Raw genomic sequence first — 18,882 nt, forward strand, 5'->3', positions numbered from 1 at the left:
TTTGTGTGTGTTGCAGGGACACTGTGTTGAATCCAGTTCCCCATCTCTAGGTTCCCTCAGCTTCAAAACGGAGAGAAATTCAACAATTCAGGCCTCAGTTCCATAATTGTATTCTGCCAAACGACCATTAACATGAAATGTCAACTTTCAATACAGATGCGAACTGACCTGCTAAGTACTTCCACCATTCTCTCTCTCTCCTTGGGATATACGACTACTGCAAACCAGCAGACTTCCCAGACAAATGACCATTACTTCTATTAATGCTCAAACACATCTCGACTTCACATTTTTCACGATGATAACAGTGCTGTCATAAATTTTCCAGGGAGTGGGAAACGCAGTCCAGATCCCAGTTCTGGAAGCAAACCCGCGGCTGTTCCTGATCGTAAATACTGTCCAGGAGCACAGCCCCAGCTCCAGCCACACAGTGAGCCTGCAGCTGGACCCCGTCCCCAGCCAAACTGCAGCTGCACTACCTGCTTGCGATCTCACAGACCGGTCCATCAAGATCTCCAAACACTCAGATGCATGAGTAACAATTTTATTGTATTTTTTCTGCTCACTCAAACACTTGACTTTTATTTGCCCCCAGAAGTACACAGCAACGTTAGTAAACCAGAAGGCTGATAAGAACTTGCACTTTGGTACAGCACCAGATCACAGTTTCCCAAATCACTTCATTCAGGTCAGTGCAGTAATGCCAATTAAATTGTGCACAACTAGAAGTCAGAATCAGCAGATCACATGGCTAGATGACTTGACCTGTTTTTAGTTCTACTGCCCCAGGGAGACAGTTGCCCAAGACACCAAAGGAAACCTTGCTCTTCTTCGAAAGTTGAAACCACACTCATCTGAGCAGACTGCGGATTCATAACCCAAGATATAATCTCATGAATTACATTGAGACAAAACAGGCAGATTAAGTTCACCATATCATGACCAAACGGAAAGCCTGACTCATGCAAAATAAATCTGCCAGGGGATCTCAGCAAGTCGGGGGGTGGGGGGTAGGCAGGATGATGTGAGAAGCTAATGGGATAGATATAAGAGGTAAACGGCTGAAGGAGGAGAGGGCCATGGACCACAGAAGGTAGAGAAGGAGGCACAGAACCAGAAGGAGGTATTTTGTGTGTATTGCCGAGTTCCTCCAGCATTTTGTGTGCACCTCATTCCAGTTACCCTCTCTTCTTCTCACCTGCCCATCACCTCCCTCTGCACCAGCTCCTCCCTCCCTTTCTTCTTCAGCCCTTTAATGCTTTCACCTCGCCCTTCCTAGCTTCTCATATCATTCACTTCCATCCCACCTTCTCCCTCAACAGATCTCACCGATCAGCTGCCACCTTGTACTCTTTCCCCTACCCACCCAACCCCCCACCCCAGCACCTTCTCATTCTGGCTTCTGCCTTTCCAATCCGGGTGAAGAGTCTCAGGCCGAAATGTTGACTGTACATTCATTTCTATAGATGCTTCCCGACCTGTGGAGCCCCTCCAGCATCTTGTGAGTGTTGCTCCTCTAGTCGCATCTTTGCTTACTCCTGACATTGATTCGCATTACCATTGCCAAGTTCCCTTGCTAGGGGTTATCACTAACAAAAGGTCCAACGGGACCCACAGTCGTTACATGACCAAGTGAGGTTTGCTCTCCTGGGGGGTTGTAACTCACTCCTTTTGCCATCCACAAGGCAGAAGCTGGAAGCGTGACGGAGATCTCACCATCCACCTGGATTAGTGAAGCTTTATCAAAAGTCAAGAAGCACAAAATCACCCAAAACCAAGCAGCACACTTGATCAGCACTCCATCCATCATCCTAAACATTCTCTATCGCGTGTATTCTCAACAAAGTATTCACCCTGGCAACTATGATAGTTCCTCCCAAACCTGTGATCTCTACCATAAAGGAAAGATACATCTGGCTCACGGTAACACCTCCACCTTTAGGTTTGCCACCAAGACACTACACAAACCTGATTTGGAATTATGGAGGCAAACACGAGGAATTCTGCAGATGCTGGAAATTCAAGCAACACACATCAAAGTTGCTGGTGAACGCAGCAGACCAGGCAGCATCTCTAGGAAGAGGTGCAGTCGTCATTTCGGGCCGAGACCCTTTGTCAGGACTAACTGAAGGAAGAGCTAGTAAGAGATTTGAAAGTGGGAGGGGGAGGGGGAGATCCAAAATGATGGGAGAAGACAGGAGGGGGAGGGATGGAGCCAAGAGCTGGACATAGTTGACTGGCAAAAGGGATATGAGAAGATTATGAGACCCAGGGAGAAGGAAAAGGGGGAGAGGGGGAAAAACCCAGAGAATGGGCAAGGGGTATAGTCAGAAGATCAGAGGGAGAAAAAGGAGAGAAAGCGAAAGAATGTGTGTATAAAAATAAATAACGGATGGGGTACGAGGGGGAGGTGGGGCATTAGTGGAAGTTTGAGAAGTCAATGTTCATGCCATCAGGTTGTTGGCTACCCAGACGGAATATAAGGTGTTGCTCCTCCAACCTGAGTCCCTCCCCCCACTTTTTATTCTGGCATCTTCCCCTTTCCTTTTCAGCCCTGAAGAAGGGTCTTGGCCTGAAACACTGACTATTTATTCATTTCCACAGATGCTGTCTGACTTGCTGTGTTCCTCCAGCACTTTGTGTGTGGAAGAAGAAGAAGAAAGCCCTTAACGCCAAGTGGAGTCATCCGGAGGCCGTCATGATGGCATTTTTTTTTATATTTTACAAGACCGAGTTGTTAGCTCAACGCTCAACCCAGCACGGATGAAAAGTGTGTGCTGTTTTGGAATTGCTTGTTCTTCTCTGTCAATGAGTCGCAATCCCAGAACTCCTCTCATAACACTGCAGAGGTTCAAATTGGTGGAACGCTTTTTCCAAAGACAATTACTGATAGATAACTAGTACTAATCTTGCCAACGGTGCCCCATCTTGTAAATTAATTTTACTGATCTAACACAATGTGACATCAATAGCATGCACTCTGGAACATCTTCCACAATAACCTTTCCAAAGTGTTTCATTTTGGAACAGCAGCTTAGCAAACAATGCACGAACCTCTTGGTATTTCAGTAGTGGAACACCATGCATACTGGAAAACCAAACTACTTTTGACACTGTGCAATCGACAAATTGTTGTTGAAAATTTCCTACGACTCAGTCTTTGTTTCTGACCAGCTGGACTAGCGATGACGAGTTTTGACCCCTGTACATTAGGTTTTGTAATTTCATTAAATACGCAGCAACGCGTCAAGACTCAGGCCTGCAAAACTGCTGCTGAAGTAGTCAACCCAACACTGCAGTCCACCTTTTGCCATCAATCCAGTCCAACTTTTCCAGATGCTCCTAACAGTCAATAGTGTAGAACTTGTGCTTCCATTGCATTAAATCAGTTCAAACTCAAGTTTTTGTTCAGAAGTTATGAGTTATAATGGAAAAAGATTTGGCACATTTTCCCTAATATGTCTGTTAAAGAACTTTGAAGATGTCAAGCTCCAAGTCAATATACTGCCAGCAATTCACATCAAAGTTGCTGGTGAACGCAGCAGGCCAGGCAGCATCTGTAGGAAGAGGTGCAGTCGACGTTTCAGGCCGAGACCCTTCGTCAGGACTAACTGAAGGAAGAGTGAGTAAGGGATTTGAAAGTTGGAGGGGGAGGGGGAGATCCAAAATGATAGGAGAAGACAGGAGGGGGAGGGATGGAGCCAAGAGCTGGACAGGTGATTGGCAAAGGGGATATGAGAGGACCATGGGACAGGAGGTCCGGGAAGAAAGACAAGGGGGGGGGGACCCAGAGGATAGGCAAGAGGTATATTCAGAGGGACAGAGGGAGAAAAAGGAGAGTGAGAGAAAGAATGTGTGCATAAAAATAAGTAACAGATGGGGTACGAGGGGGAGGTGGGGCCTTAGCAGAAGTTAGAGAAGTCGATGTTCATGCCATCAGGTTGGAGGCTACCCAGACGGAATATAAGGTGTTGTTCCTCCAGCCTGAGTGTGGCTTCATCTTTACAGTAGAGGAGGCCGTGGATAGACATGTCAGAATGGGAATGGGATGTGGAATTAAAATGTGTGGCCTCTGGGAGATCCTGCTTTCTCTGGCGGACAGAGCGTAGATGTTCAGCAAAGCGGTCTCCCAGTCTGCGTCGGGTCTCGCCAATTATATATAAAAGGCCACACCGGGAGCACCGGACGCAGTATATCACCCCAGTCGCCTCACAGGTGAAGTGTTGCCTCACCTGGAAGGACTGTTTGGGGTAAGGGAGGAAGTGTAAGGGCATGTGTAGCACTTGTTCCGCTTACACGGATAAGTGCCAGGAGGGAGATCAGTGGGGAGGGATGGGGGGGACGAATGGACAAGGGAGTTGTGTAGGGAGCGATCCCTGCGGAATGCAGAGGGGGGGGAGGGAAAGATGTGCTTAGTGGTGGGATCCTGTTGGAGGTGGCGGAAGTTACGGAGAATAATATGTTGGACCCGGAGGCTGGTGGGGTGGTAGGTGAGGACCAGGGGAACCCTATTCCTAGTGGGGTGGTGGGAGGATGGAGTGAGAGCAGATGTACCTGCAGAATTCCTGTTGTACTGCCAGCAATTAACCACATTAGTTAGTCTAAAGAGCAGAATAGCTTAGGTGTCGTCTGGAATCCTTGGCAAGATTGTGGTACTTTCTACCCGGTTGTCCTGTCCCTATCAACCTCACTGTTCAAATACTTGGAGGTTGTAAACTGATAACATCAGTTGAAAGTTAATTGATTGCAGTAATTTTCTTGGTCAATGAGTGTCTTAATCCTTTTTAAAAAAAACTGCAACACAGCAGGATGCCAGGTAACAGTGGTTCTGGGGGATGGGTGTGTGCTAATTGAGTATTTCAATCAGTTACGCAGTTTGCATACTTCGGAGTCTTTCTGCTGGGCAGTAGGTGAGGCATGTTGAATGAAATTAGAGAAAAAGAATTCTCAACTTTTTTTTCAAAGACTGATTTAAAAAAATATAAATAGGACATCATGGCAGCGTAGTGATTAGCACAGTGCATCAGTACCAGTGAACCGGTTTAAACTCTTGCCACTGCCTGTAAGGAGTACATACGTTCTCCCCTTGACCAGGCGGGTTTCCTCCGGGTGCTCCAGTTTCCTTCCACAGTCCAAAGACGTACTGGTCGGTCGGTTAATTGCTCACTGTAAATTGCCCCGTGATTAGGCGAGGGTTAAAGCAGTGCATTGCTGAGCAGCATGGCTCAAAGAGCCGGATAGCCCTGTTCCCTCTGTATCTCAATAAACAAATAAAGATGGGAGGCCATTTGGCCCATTGAAAGAGTGCCAGCTCTTGGAGCAATCACATCAATCCAATTGGACTGTGGCTCCAGATTTCAATGTTTGCCAACAGGATGTTGGAGGAACTCAGCAAGTCAGGCAGCATCTTTGGAGGAAAACGAACAGTCAACATTTCAGACTGAGACCCTGCATCTGAAAGGGCCACAACCTGAAACGCTTACCTCCTTCAACAGATGCTAACTGAGTTACTGAGCTCCTTCAGCATTTGATTTCTTGCCCCATCAATTTATTCCCCCTCTTTTTTTTAATTTTAGAGACTTCTAACTTTCTAATTTAGAGGTAACAAGCCCTCGTGACCCCACAAGCTCGTACCACCCAATTACACCCATGTGGCCAGTTAACCCACTAACCAGTTCACCTTTGAAATGCTGGGGGAGACCAGAGCACGTGGTCACGGGGAGAATGTATGAACTCCTTACAGACAGAGGCAGAACTGAACTCGAGTCGCTGGTACAGTAAAAACATTTCACTACCATACCACCCCTAATTTCCCTGTAACCTATTCAGTCTCACAACGATCAACTCCTGCCCTGCCCTCAGCCTCTGTCCTCATCCACTCCCCACCATCACCACACACTCAGTTCTCCTCCCAACAACCTACCCTGGGGGTGATTTATGCCGCCATCAGCTCGCCAATCAGCGAATCGTCAGAGAGTGGGGAAAAAAAAAATCAGAGAATCCACATGGAAAACATGCAATTTCCGTGAAGGTAGCCCCAGGGTTTAGGATGGAGTCAAGAGTCGGGGGAGCATTACCAACTGCTGGGAAACTGTAGCCTGTTGAGATTTTAATGGCCAGAAATAGATAGAGATGAAGGAATATCCTGGGGGATTACCACTGACAGGAAACTGAACTGGTGTAGCCATATAAACACAGTGGCAGAGCAGGTCAAAAGCTAGGAATCCTGCAGTGCATAACTCACCTCCTGAATCTTCAAAGCCTGTCCACCATCTACAAGGCTCAGGTCAGGAGTGTAATGGAATACTCGTCACTCGCCCGGATGAGTGCAGCTCCATCAACACTCAAGAAACTCGACACCATCCAGTACAAGGCAGCCCACTTGATTGGTACCCCTTCCACAAGCATCCAATCCCTCCACCATCGACGAGCAGTTGCAGCAGTGTGTACTATCTACAAGATGCACTGCAACAACACGCCAAAGTCCCTAAGGCAGCACCTTCCAGACCCACGACCATTACCATCTAGAAGGACGAGAACGGCAGATATCTGGGAACACCACCACTTGGAAATCCCCCTCCAATTCACTCACCATCCTGGCTTGGAAACATATCGCCATTCCTTCATTGTCACTGGGTCAAAATCATGGAATTCCCTCCCTAACAGCACTGTGGGTGTACCTACACCTCAGGGACTGCAGCGGTTCAAGAAGGCAGCTCATCTCCACCTTCTCAAGAGCAACTGGGGATGGGCAGTAAATGCTGGCTTAGCTGGCAATGCCCACATCCCATAAATGAATATAGAAAAAAAAAGAAATGAAATGGAGACGCAAGAGATCGCAGATGTTGTCAAAAACAGAATGATCTGGGGTATGAGAATTTGGGGCTACCACCTGCCTCCATCACTGAGCTGTGATGTGACCTTTCACTTCCTCTTCAACAGTGCCTTGGATCTGCTTGTAGGTTGGCTTTGTGGGTTATGAAATGACTAACGAAGGTTACTGCAAACTCTCCCGCAAACGGAGCAGGAAACGGCTGACAGGGCAGGCAGATGGGGAGTCTCTGAGCGACGCACTCCTTACACGGGACCTCACTGCTTGATGGCTGGATGGCCAATGGGCCAGGCTAGCCCAAGAACCATAATCCATGAACTCACAAAGTGAAGGGCACTGAGAAAAGAGATATTCACTGGTGACAGATGAATATCTTTTTAAGCTTGAAAAAAAATCTTAAACAGATTTACAGTGACAAACACAAATGCTGGAAACCCAAGGCAGCACAGACACAAAATGCTGGAGGAATTCAGCAGGTCAGGCAGCGTCTATGGCAATGAATAAACTGTCAACGTTTCGGGCCAAGGCCTTCTTCAGGACCAGACAAGACCGCTGGGGCTTCTCTGTGGCCAAATAGGAATTCTGGGCCAGAACGCTGAATGAGAAAGGTGTCTCCTGTCCAGTGCACATTAACCATATTACAAACGAAATTTTCATACAACAGTGGCACAGGTAGCAGAGCTCCTCACTCAAAACACCAGAGACCCAAGTTCAATTCTGATCTCTAGCTCTGTCTGTGTGGAGTCTGCATGCTGTCCCTATGACCACGTGAGATTCCTCCGAGTGTCTAGTTTCCTCACACATCCCAACATTGTCCAATTTTATTGTCCTGAGCATACGTACCCAGGGTACAAATGGCATGAAAATTAGATCCTTGCAGTAGCAGCACAGCATATCAAAAACACAGATTAAATGAACATAATTTATGCATAACTTACATGACAAAAGTAAACATGAGGATATTGGTGCAAGTTGTAGGAGAGAGGGAAAAAAACAAAGTCCAAGGCAGTATTAGGGGTTTTCATGTCAATTCAAGACCTGATGGCAGTAGGGATGAAGCTGTTGTTGTACCATTATGTGAGGGTCTTCTGGCTCCTATTCCTCCTGCCTGAAGGTGGCAATATAGAGGGCATGACCTGGTCAGTGAGGATCCTTAATGATGTACGTCATCTTCCTGAGATATCGCTTCATGGATATGACCTCATGGTGGGGCAGCTGGAAATGTGATGACTCTGGCCGTGTCCACCACCCTCTGTTGTCTTTGGTGTTTCCATGCATTGGAGGTCCCATAGCATGCTGTGATGCAACCAGACAGAAATGCTTTCCACCGTACATCTGTACATTTGCCAGAGTCTTCGATGATGTGCCGAATCTCCTTAAACTTCTAAGAAAGTAAAGGTTCTGCTGTGCCCTCTTCATGGTTGCCGAGGATAAGTCCCACAAAATGCTGACACCCAGGAACTGGAAACTGCTTACCCCTTTCATCACAGACCCTTCAGTGTTTGTTCTTCGGACTCCTCCTCAAAGTCCACAATCGATTCCTTGGTTTTGCCGACAGCGAGGACGAGGTTGACATTACCAGACCACTCAACCAGTTGACCTCTCTCACTCTTGTGCTCCTCATCATCACCAAAAACGATTCTGCCATGAGTGCTGTCATCGGCAAATATGTAGATGCCGTCGGAGCTAGGCTTAGCCACACAGTGATTGGTATACAGTAGAAGGAGTAGAGTGTACCCGTGTGACAGTCAATAGGAGACAAGGTTCTTGATCCATTCTGATTGTGGTCAGCAGTCCAATTGTAAAGATCCTGGTCTTGCCTGTTATAAATTGCCCTCAGTGTAATCAATAAGTAGCAGAACCTGAAAAGTCATGGTGAAGAGGGGCGATAAATAGGTGCTTGGTGGTCAGTGTGCACGGTAGGACCCACTTCTGCTTGCATTGGCCATAATCCTGTGAACTGGCATCTCAGAAATGGATCAATATGGGATGAATCCCATGAACAGTTACCATCTCAACTAGTGCAAAGCTTGAGAAGCTGGCGAGATAATTAAGCAGCCTTACCATTCGCTTTAGACATCTTCATTTTTCATTAGCAGTCTCCATGACAGAGAAAGAACAGGGTCCAACGTCAACTAAAAATATCTTTGAAAGATAAGTTGTGAAGGTTGATACAAAAAGGCATACTCAGCTTTACAAAGACAGAACACCAAATTAATCATAAGGTTTTTTTTAAAAAGCCTTCAAAAATGATGATGAAAGATCACCCCACTGAAACAGTGATTGATTCTCTGCAGACACAGCCTGGTCCTTCTGGTATTCTCCATTTTCATTGCATAAGACACTGGTTCAGATTCTCTCTGAGCAGTATTCTATTCTGGACACCCCAGGTTAAGTAGGAGTCAAGGATTGAAAGATTATTTGCTGAATTGGTACGGGGAGGAGGCACTCCAGCAAGTAGAGGCAGTAGCAGCAGCAGATTGTTCTCAGAACACAACAGCGATGTAACATCCTGCCGCGATGGCCCTTCGTGCCTCGACTGCTATTCAATGACACTACAGCAGATCCTGCGCTTTACCTTCCTACCTGATCGCAATAGCTCCATTCTTTTAACTAAACTAAATTTTGAATGCAATCAACAACTCTGAACCCGCAGCAAATGGTAGAGAAAATTCCTAAGATTTATGTTGTTCCCAAATGCCCCATACGTCATCCTCAGACTAAGCTCCCAGTTCCAGGTGCTTTCAACTTAGTAAACAGTTTGTCAACATTTACCACGTCAATCCTTCTCATAATGTTGTATGGCACAGTGAGATCAATTCTCGTTTTCCTAAAATGTTACAAGTTTAGGCCAATCTTACGCAATCTTTTCCTCCCGTAACAAGGCCTTCATCTGGGTAGTAGTTGAGCTCATCTATGCTAAAATGCCTCGAGCCCAAACCCTCTCTTTAAACAGTAGCTCAGGATCAAGAGCGACTTCCTTCCACTCTGACTTACGTCCATTGCCGACTCTTCTGTGGAAGGGCATGAAGTGTCCATTGTAGTGAGTGGGTGAATCACTTCTGGGGTGACCAGCAATCATCCAGCAGGACCCGTGTGCTCCCGGTTCATGGGCCCTGAGCTTCTCAACAGCATCCAGAATGCTCATTGAGTGGGCTTGAATCAAAGGTTCTCAGCCGTCAGAGGAGGATTGCTGAATTTCTTCCAGAGACTTTGAGGAGGTTGCTAAATCTTTTCCCTTGACTGTGTAGTAATCTCTTCCCACAACAGAGCTTTACCTGATGTCAGGTATATGAGCAACAAGTTCTACGTGACAGAGTCTTCCACATCTCAATAATGGGAATGTTGGGGGCCACTGCTAAGCATACATACAGTGGTGCTAGAAAGTTTGTGAATCCTGTAGAATTTTCTCTATTTCTGCATAAATATGACCTAAAACATGATCAGATCTACACGCAAGTCCTAAAACTAGATTAAGAGAAATAACACAAAAAAATTATACTTGTTCATTTATTTATTGAGAAAAATGATCTAATATTACATGTATTTGTTGGAAAAAGTATGTGAAACTGGGGTAATGCCTTCTACAAAAGCTACTTGGAGTCAGCTGTTTCAAACAATGGGATTATAGGTGTGGGTTGTAAAAAAGCCCTATAAAGAAGACACACGAAGTCAGATTACTGACAGAGCCAGAGCCTGCTCTTCTTAAGAAAGATCTGTTTATGTGCACCGTGCCTCGATCAAAACAACTTTCAGAGGACCTTAGAAGAAGAATTGTAGTGATGCATGAAGATGGAAAAGGCAACAAAAGCATTTCTAAAAATCTGAGTGTTCGTTCATCAGTCCACAGTAAGAGAAATTGTCTACAAACAGAGGAAACTCAGTACTGTTGCTACTCTCCCTAGGAGTGGGTATCCTGCAAAGATCATATCAAGAGCCTAACATGCAAAGCTGAACGAGGTGGAAAAAGAACCCTAGGGTACAGCAAAAATCCTGCAGAAATCTGCAGAACTTGCTAAAGTCTCTGTTCGTGTATTCACTACTATATAAGAAAAACACTGAATAAGAATGATGTTCATGAAAGGACACCACGGAGGAAACCGCCACTCCCTAAAACAAAATTGCTGCACATCTCAAGTTTGCAAAAAACCACCTGGATGTTCTACAACACATCTGGGACAATGTTCTGTGGACAGATGAGACAAAAGTTGAATGTCTTGGTAGAAATGCAGATCACTATGTTTTGAGGAAAAGGGTACTGCACACCAACAGCAAAACCTCATCCCAACTGTGAAGCAAGGTGGAAGGAGCATCACGGTTTGGGACTGCTTTGCTGCCTCAGGGCCTGGACAGCTTACAATCATTGAGGGAAGAATGAATTCAAAATTGTATCACGACATTTTACAGGAGAATGTCAGGGTAGTGGTCCATCATCTGAAGCTTAATAGAAGTTGGTAATGCAACAAGACATTGATCCGAAAGACAATAAATCAACAACAGAATGGTTTAAAATTTTTTTTTTAAATTGTGATTTGAAATGACCGAGTCAAAGGCCTGACCTTAATCCTATAAAAATGTTATGGAAGGACCTGAAACAAGCAGTTCTTGAAAGGAAGCCCACCAATATCCCAGAGCTGAAGCAGTTTTTTTTAAAAAGGGTTCACAAACTTTCTAGCACCATATGTTTTCTTAGACAACTTTTCAACCGAGTACTCCAGGTGTCTCAACAACATCCTAATGCAAAAAAGATTTCCCTTCTCTATACGACTCTCAGAGTCGTACCATTTGTCTTCTGAACCATTTGCTCCCTTTGTACAATTATGTTCAGACTTCTATGAACCAACACACCAAGATCTCCAAATTCCCTGAATACTAAGTTCATGAACTTGATATATTGATGCGCAAGAACGTGCACATTAAGTAGCAAAAGAGATAATTCAGCAGTCATGCCATCTCGGATGGGTATTTGCATTTTTAACTGCGCATCAATAAGCATCTGCCATTTCTTACCAACTCTCCCAATCTACCCATATGCTAGAGCACAGGAGAAGAAATCAGATACATGTGTATATATGTAGGGTAAATTACTTCCAGTGCAGTAAGGTCAAAACTACAAGGAATGCAAATTCAAGATAGGTGAAGAATTTTGTTTTTAAAAACAAGGTGAGCTATTGTGCCTTTTTAAAAATGCATTTGCTCACAGAGCATGAACATTGCTGCCAGTGTCAGTATTTATTTTCTGCACCTGATTGCTCCCTGAAATGAGATGGTTAGGAGACAGCAACATTGGCAGGCCTAGACTTCCTTCTATGAGGAACATCAGCAAAAATTCATTAATGAGATGAGATTTAACTCAACTTCCCTGTTGGGTTCAAACTCACGTGTCTGCACCAATGGTTCAAACCTCCGGTTACAAGTTCAATCATTTAACCACAATGCTTACGTTCTAGTTAGGAACTTAATGTCCCAAAGAGAATATATTCAAAACTGTGGGGCGTCACGGTAGTGTATTAGGCGTCACAGTAGCGTAGCGGTGAGTGTAATGCTAATACAACTTGGGGCGTTCTGGAGTTCAACTCTGGGGCCGTCTCCCCATGACCATGTGTCTCTTCCAGGTGCCCTGGTTTCCACCCTCAGTCCAAAGGCATGCCAGTTAGTAGGTTAAATAGTTATTGTAAATTGTCCTTTAATTAGGCTAATGTTAGATAGGTAAGTTGGTGCACAGTGCAGATCAGTAGGCCAGAGGAGCCCGTATCTCTAAATAAATAAAAGACTTTACTGGGTTATGGGTAAAGAACAGATCCATGTTACACCTATACAGATGATTTGACCACTGGCAAAACCACAATGGTCCAAACTTCAGTGGCATTTGTTGCCTATTCCCTTGGGAAGGTGTTGGCAAGCCACATTTGAATGCTGCAGTCCTTCCAGTGAAAGCAACCCCTCTTTTCCAGGATTTTGACCTATTGATTGTGACAAAACAGCCACACATTTCCACATCAGGATGGCGTTCCTGAACTTCTTTTCCCTTTTATCTACAGAGCCTGGGAAATTGGAAGGCACCGTTGGGGTGGGCAGATTTGTAAATGGTGCGTGCAGCTTTGGTACACCAGCGGCAAATAACTGGGATGGTGAATGGTACCTAAAGCAAGCAAAATGCTCTGCTCTAAATTCTGAATGGATTTATTTATGTCCAAGGAATAAATTGAAAGGGAAGAATCAAAAATGAAAATTTACCTCAGAAATTGATGTTGGAAATTATGTTGACTAATCAACTTTTCAGGAACTTTCTATAACTTTCAATCCATTTAAGTGAGCAAGATAATTTGGTCCTCCCACTCAGAGAGAAACGATTGAGTTCATATCACAGCTGCTGACTGTTGAAGGACTTCAGGATCTTTGACGCTATTACCTAACCCAATGTCAATGTCTGTGCTGACCAAGCCATGAATGGAGGAGAACTAATTTAACATTTCTGAATTCACCTGTTGAGTGTTTTAATCAAACCCTCTGCTGCTCCTGCAGACAACAGATGAAAGAAATATTCCAGAATGAGACACAACAATAGGTTGAGAGGATTCACCACACTATTTAGAGCTGCTTTATGAAACTCTGGTTAGGCCGCATTCAGTTCAGATCCCCCCATTATAGGAAGGATATGGAAGTTTTGGAGAGGGTGCAGAAGAGATTTACCAGGATGTTGCCTGAATTAGAGGGTACTTGCTATAAGATGAGGTCAGACAAACTTGGTATGGTTTCCCTGGAGTGGTCGAGACTAACTAGTAACTTCACCTAAGTTCATAAGATTTGTTCGTTCATATGATGTGGGCGATCATGGTCTTTCCAGGACCATGACTGTTCTTGGCAAATTTTTCTACAGAAGTGGTTTGCCATTGTCTCCTTCTGAGCAGTGCCTTTACAAGACAAATGCAAATACCTGTGTCAGGATGCTGTCTGTTGACTATAGCTCAGCATTTAACACCATCATTTCTGATCGAAAAGCTACAGAACCTGGGCCTCTGTACCTCCCTCTGCAACTGGATCCTCAACTTCCTAACCAGAAGACCACAATCTGTGTGGATTGGAAATAACATCTCCACTTCGCTGACAATTAACATTGGCGCACCACAGGGATGTGAGCTTAGCCCACTGCTCTACTCTCTAAACAGCCATTACTGTGTGGCTAGGCACAGCTCAAATGCCATCTACAAGTTTGCTGCTGATACAACCATAGTTGACAGAATTTCAGATGGTGACCAAAGGGCGTACAGGAGCGAGGTATACCAGCTAGTTGAGTGGTGCCACAGCAACGACCTTGAGCTCAATGTCAGCAAGACCAAAGAGCCGATTGTGGACTTCAGGAAGGTTACGACAAGGGAACATAAACCAATCCTCACAGAGGGATCAGAAGTGGAGAGAGTGAACAAGTTCAAGTTCCTGTGTGTCAGTATCTCTGAGGACCTAACCTGGATGCAACATACTGATGCAGCTATAAAGAAGGTGAGACAGTGGCTATATTTCATTAGGAGTTTGAGGACATTGGTTTGTCAACTGAAACAACTGAAAACATCTACAAATGTACTGTGGAGAGCTTTCCGACTGGCTGCATCACCATCTGGTATGGGGTGGGGGGAGCTACTGCACAAGATCAAAATAAGTTGCAGAAACTTGTAAAATTACATATAGAACATAGAGTAGTACAGCACAGTACAGGCGCTTCGGCCCACAATGTTGTACTGATCCTTAAATCCTGCCTCCCATATAACCCCCCCCAACCTTAAATTCCTCCATATACCTGTCTAGTAGTCTCAAATTAGTCAGCTCGATCATAGGTACCATCCTCTGTAGCATCCAATCCATTTTCAAGCAGTGGTGCCTTAGGAAGGCGGCGTTTGTCATTAAGGATCCTCACCACCCAGGATATGCCCTCTTCACACTGTTACCTTCAGGAAGGAGGTACAGAAGCCTGTAGGCACACACTCAGCGATTCAGGAACAGCTTGTTCCCCTCTGCCCTCTGATTTCTGAATGGACATTGAACCCATGAACACTACTTCACTACTTTCTTATTTCTGTTATTTTTGCACTACTTAGTTTAACTTAGTTGGCATTTTGGGCTGAAGGGTCTCGTCGACTGTACCTCTTCCTATAGATGCTGCCTGGCCTGCTGCGTTCCACCAGCATTTTGCGTGTGTTGCTCATATACTTACTGTAACTCAGTTTGTTTTCTCTATATTTATTTATCATGGATTTCACTGTACTGCTGCTGTAAAGTTAACAAATTTCACGACATATGCCGGTGATATTAAACCTGATTCTGAAGATGGACGACCCCAGCCATTTTCAATAGTGTTCAGAGGTGGTCTGCCTGGCGTCAGTGGTGGCATAACCAGGACTTGTGACGTGCACAAGCTGCTCACACGACCGTCCACCATCTGCTCCCATGGTTTCACATGACCCTGATCAGGGGGCTAAGCAGGTACAACACCTTGCCCAAGGGTGACCTGCAGGCTAGCAGAGAGAAAGAGCGCTTTACATCTCCTTCAGTGGAGAGGCATCTTCACTCTATTACAAGATTGAGAGAGGCGTGGATAGAGAAGACAGCTAGTAGCTTCTCGCCACGGTGGAAATGTCTAATACTAGAGGGCTTACACTTAAGGTGAGGGGAATAAATTTAAAAGTGATGAGCAGGACAATATTTTGTTTTGTTTAGAGAGATGGGTGCTTGGAATACACAGCCAACAATGGCACTGGAGGCAAATATGAGAGAGGCATTTAAGAAGTCTTAAACAGAACATCTGCAATGAATTTAGGAACAAGGGATTAGTTTAGTTAGAAATCTAATTAGTTCGGCACAACATTCGGGGCTGAAGAGCTTGTTCCTATACTGTTCTGCTCTATTTTTCCAATGTTTAATAAAGTTACAGGAAACAAAATGGAAAATGTTGTGAAACACCAGCACCAGTACAGAGAGAAGCAGCACTAGAACAATCACAACAGGGGCTATCGACCCTAAACACTAACTGTGTCTTCCACCGCAGATGCTGTCCAACCAGCTGAGTGTTTCCGGCACTCTCTGCTCTGAAGGAGCTAAAAAAAATAATAAGTTAACCTGGATTCCCCTGAAGAGAGACGGGAACATGGCCTCCACAGGTCCCTCTTATGCTGTGCTGATTTTTGTTATTTTCACACTTCCCACAGCTGCAATATCTTGTTCTTGAATTTCTAAATTTGAATAATATTAAACGTAACATGTGAAGGCTGAGAAATGGTCTCGACTGGATGCTAAACTGAGCATGTGATAAGTTTATAATTCAAGGGTACAACACTGTGAATGCTAGAAATATAAAGCATAAACAGAAAATGCGAAAGTACTCAGCAGATAACGAGGGGCAATCCATGTTTCAGCTCAATGACTTTTCACTAAAACATGAAATATTAACATAATCATAAACTTCAGCAAATAGAATGGTTGAGCACAGAGAAAAGTTAGGTTGTAGATACCCAAGAAAAAAACCTTCCTCCTCCCCACTGCCATCCACATAAACATCAGTTCTCCAAAAATAAAGCCTGTACAGTTTTTGGATTAGGAACTCTTGTCACCCTATGAGGCCTGCAAGAATCATGCGTGTTGTCGATGCTGGGTGGGTGAAGACTGGAAACCACAGTAACGCCCCTACAGTAGAACAACTTCAATGCTTCTTTCATCAAACTTTATCATAAAACTCAATGTACGTAATGTTACGTCATTAACTATTAAAATGAATTGATTTCCCCAATGTTCAACGGTCTTGTGTTTGGCATGCAAAGCACAAATGACTGTATTAACCATCAATTAACAAGCAGCCTTTGAACTAAGGACAGAATAGAAACAAAATGTAGTACTGTAGTAAATTATTCATTTTAATGCTATATAGTGGTGGCAAATATTAAATTACTACTTAAAAACTGTTTAGCCTCAACACATCAGTCGTAAATTTTTATAGTTCCGCACCAAATAGTGAAAATTGTAAAATCTATGCGTACTTTCCCTTTGGCAACCAAAAATACTGTATGTGCACATTATTTGCTTTCGGAAGTTCCATTATATATTCCAAAATTGCCCCAAACGAGCAAAATGGACAGAGAACAACAGTGCCCATCCAGAAACTCTTCACTGATCCAGACCAAACACAACCACTACCAAATGTCCGCGATGACCATTTCAGACAAGAAAATCAGTCTGCCCAGCCACATGTCCTACCTGAAGATTTCCCAGGGTAATCACCTACCTATCCAGTCAAGTATCTAGGGCCACTTTGAGCACCAAACCATCAATTTTCCTTATAAACAACTTGCTCACTCAGGCAGACTCAGAGACCCTCTTGGCCCCCTTTCATGGTCCTATTCCCTAGATTCAGCAGCATCACCTGAGAAAGCCTATTCCAGAAAGTCCTGCCAACTGTGCCAATTTAACCTCAACAGCAACACAACAAATACAATGCTCACGTAAACAAGTCCACTTTTAAAAAATAAAGTTCTAACATAGACTATATCCCACAATATATTGGCAGTCCTTATTTGCAAGTGTATTTTGCATAATTCCATGTTACTCCCAGCCATTTATTTAATGCAAATCAATTCTTGTTTTCATTTAAAAGCATTATAAGATGAACGCAATGTTTAAAAGCCACATTTTCTCTTTTTTAACCATATGCACAGTGTTCATTTTTTAAAAGAAAACTTCTGAACACAGATTTCAAAAACTTCAATCTTTCAAACCCTAAGATTGAATTTTAAATTTAAAACTAAAAAAAACTTTGAGTAAAACTTGTTATTAGTTCTAAAACAGCAAAGCTTTTTTTAAAAGATGTGTAAAGGCGGTTATATGGTTTATTTCTCTGAAATGACTGTTAATTAATAAAGATTGGTATTATCTTAAATACAAATATGTTGAATTTCTTATAAACTTTTGCAAAAACAAAAAAAAAGCAGTACATTATAATATTGCACGGATTGCCTGAACTGCCCCTGTGCACCGCCTCTCCCACATTCTCAGACAGTCTGGACTTTTTTTAATAAAAAAAGCGACAAAAGAAAAAAACAAAAATGGCAGCCAGTGTTTAAAAAAGGACATAGAGTCGCCATATTTTGCAGGTCCCAAAGTAATGAAACAAAAAAATAGCGATCTGCTCGGATCAGCTCTAACATTTGCATGTCTGATGATTCATTGTTTACGTGCGATTTAAGAATTGCCAAGGGTTTGAATCGCCCGGCACACACACAAAAAAAAATTCAGACGCTTGAACACTTCCTAGAACACGCATGCCTTGCATTGCATTTGAATGCAAAAGCCAAAGATCTGAAAATACTGTGACACTTTGCATGGAGCAAAACATCGCCTCGCCTCTAATCTCGCCTCTGCACCACAAGTATTGTTTGCACTGAATGCAAAAACACCAAGTTTTGAAATCACAGCATTGCATACAGACCTTGCTTGCAAAGGGTCTTTTTTTAAAAAAAAATAAAAGGGTTGCGATGATCTTCGGGCTTGTTTCAGGCAGATCTCATCTTCCGGGTCGCCTGCAATTCACTTCTGGTTACTACAGGCAATGAGGGGGTCTGGGTCTGGGAAATCAGTCCATGAAAAGTACTTTAGTACCACGATATTTCATTGACACGCTCAAAGCAGCGTTCCCCACTTTATCATTTTTTTTTAGTGTGTGAACATCGGATAGGTTCTTTATATATACAGAAGTTAAATATGTGCACTGGGCTGGAACTTTCAGTCATGCAATATCATCTTGAGTATCACCTTCCAGCATTTCTCTTTAAAATATTATAATTAGTGCACTCACGATCATTTCTGGGGTAGTAATACCCATATTCTCAGATCTTAAAAACAAATATTTGCCTTTAATAAAAATACGCTGTGCTAAGTTCACAGTGAGACTGGTGCTCGGAGGAGGTTGTAATGACTTGCGTTTAAATCACACTTTTAATGTGGGAACAGCCTCAAAACGTTCAGCGGAATTGTAATCAGGCAGAAACTGATCCTAAGCCAAATAAACT

At 43.8% G+C, this 18,882-nt stretch overlaps 1 protein-coding gene across 4 annotated transcripts in view; it reads right to left on the reverse strand.

Annotated features, from left to right (window-relative positions):
- The window catches only part of LOC134337730 (zinc finger protein 362-like), a 70,679-nt gene extending 52,175 nt beyond the window's left edge, over positions 1-18,504 (reverse strand). For all 4 annotated transcript variants that reach the window (XM_063032950.1, XM_063032948.1, XM_063032949.1 and 1 more), the window contains exon 1: positions 18,303-18,504. The gene's annotated coding sequence lies outside the window, so the exon portion shown is untranslated. The remainder of the gene's footprint in view (positions 1-18,302) is intronic.
- Positions 18,505-18,882: the final 378 nt, after the last annotated feature.

Source organism: Mobula hypostoma, chromosome 25, assembly GCF_963921235.1.
Source record: "Mobula hypostoma chromosome 25, sMobHyp1.1, whole genome shotgun sequence".
Lineage (NCBI taxonomy): Eukaryota > Metazoa > Chordata > Chondrichthyes > Myliobatiformes > Myliobatidae > Mobula > Mobula hypostoma.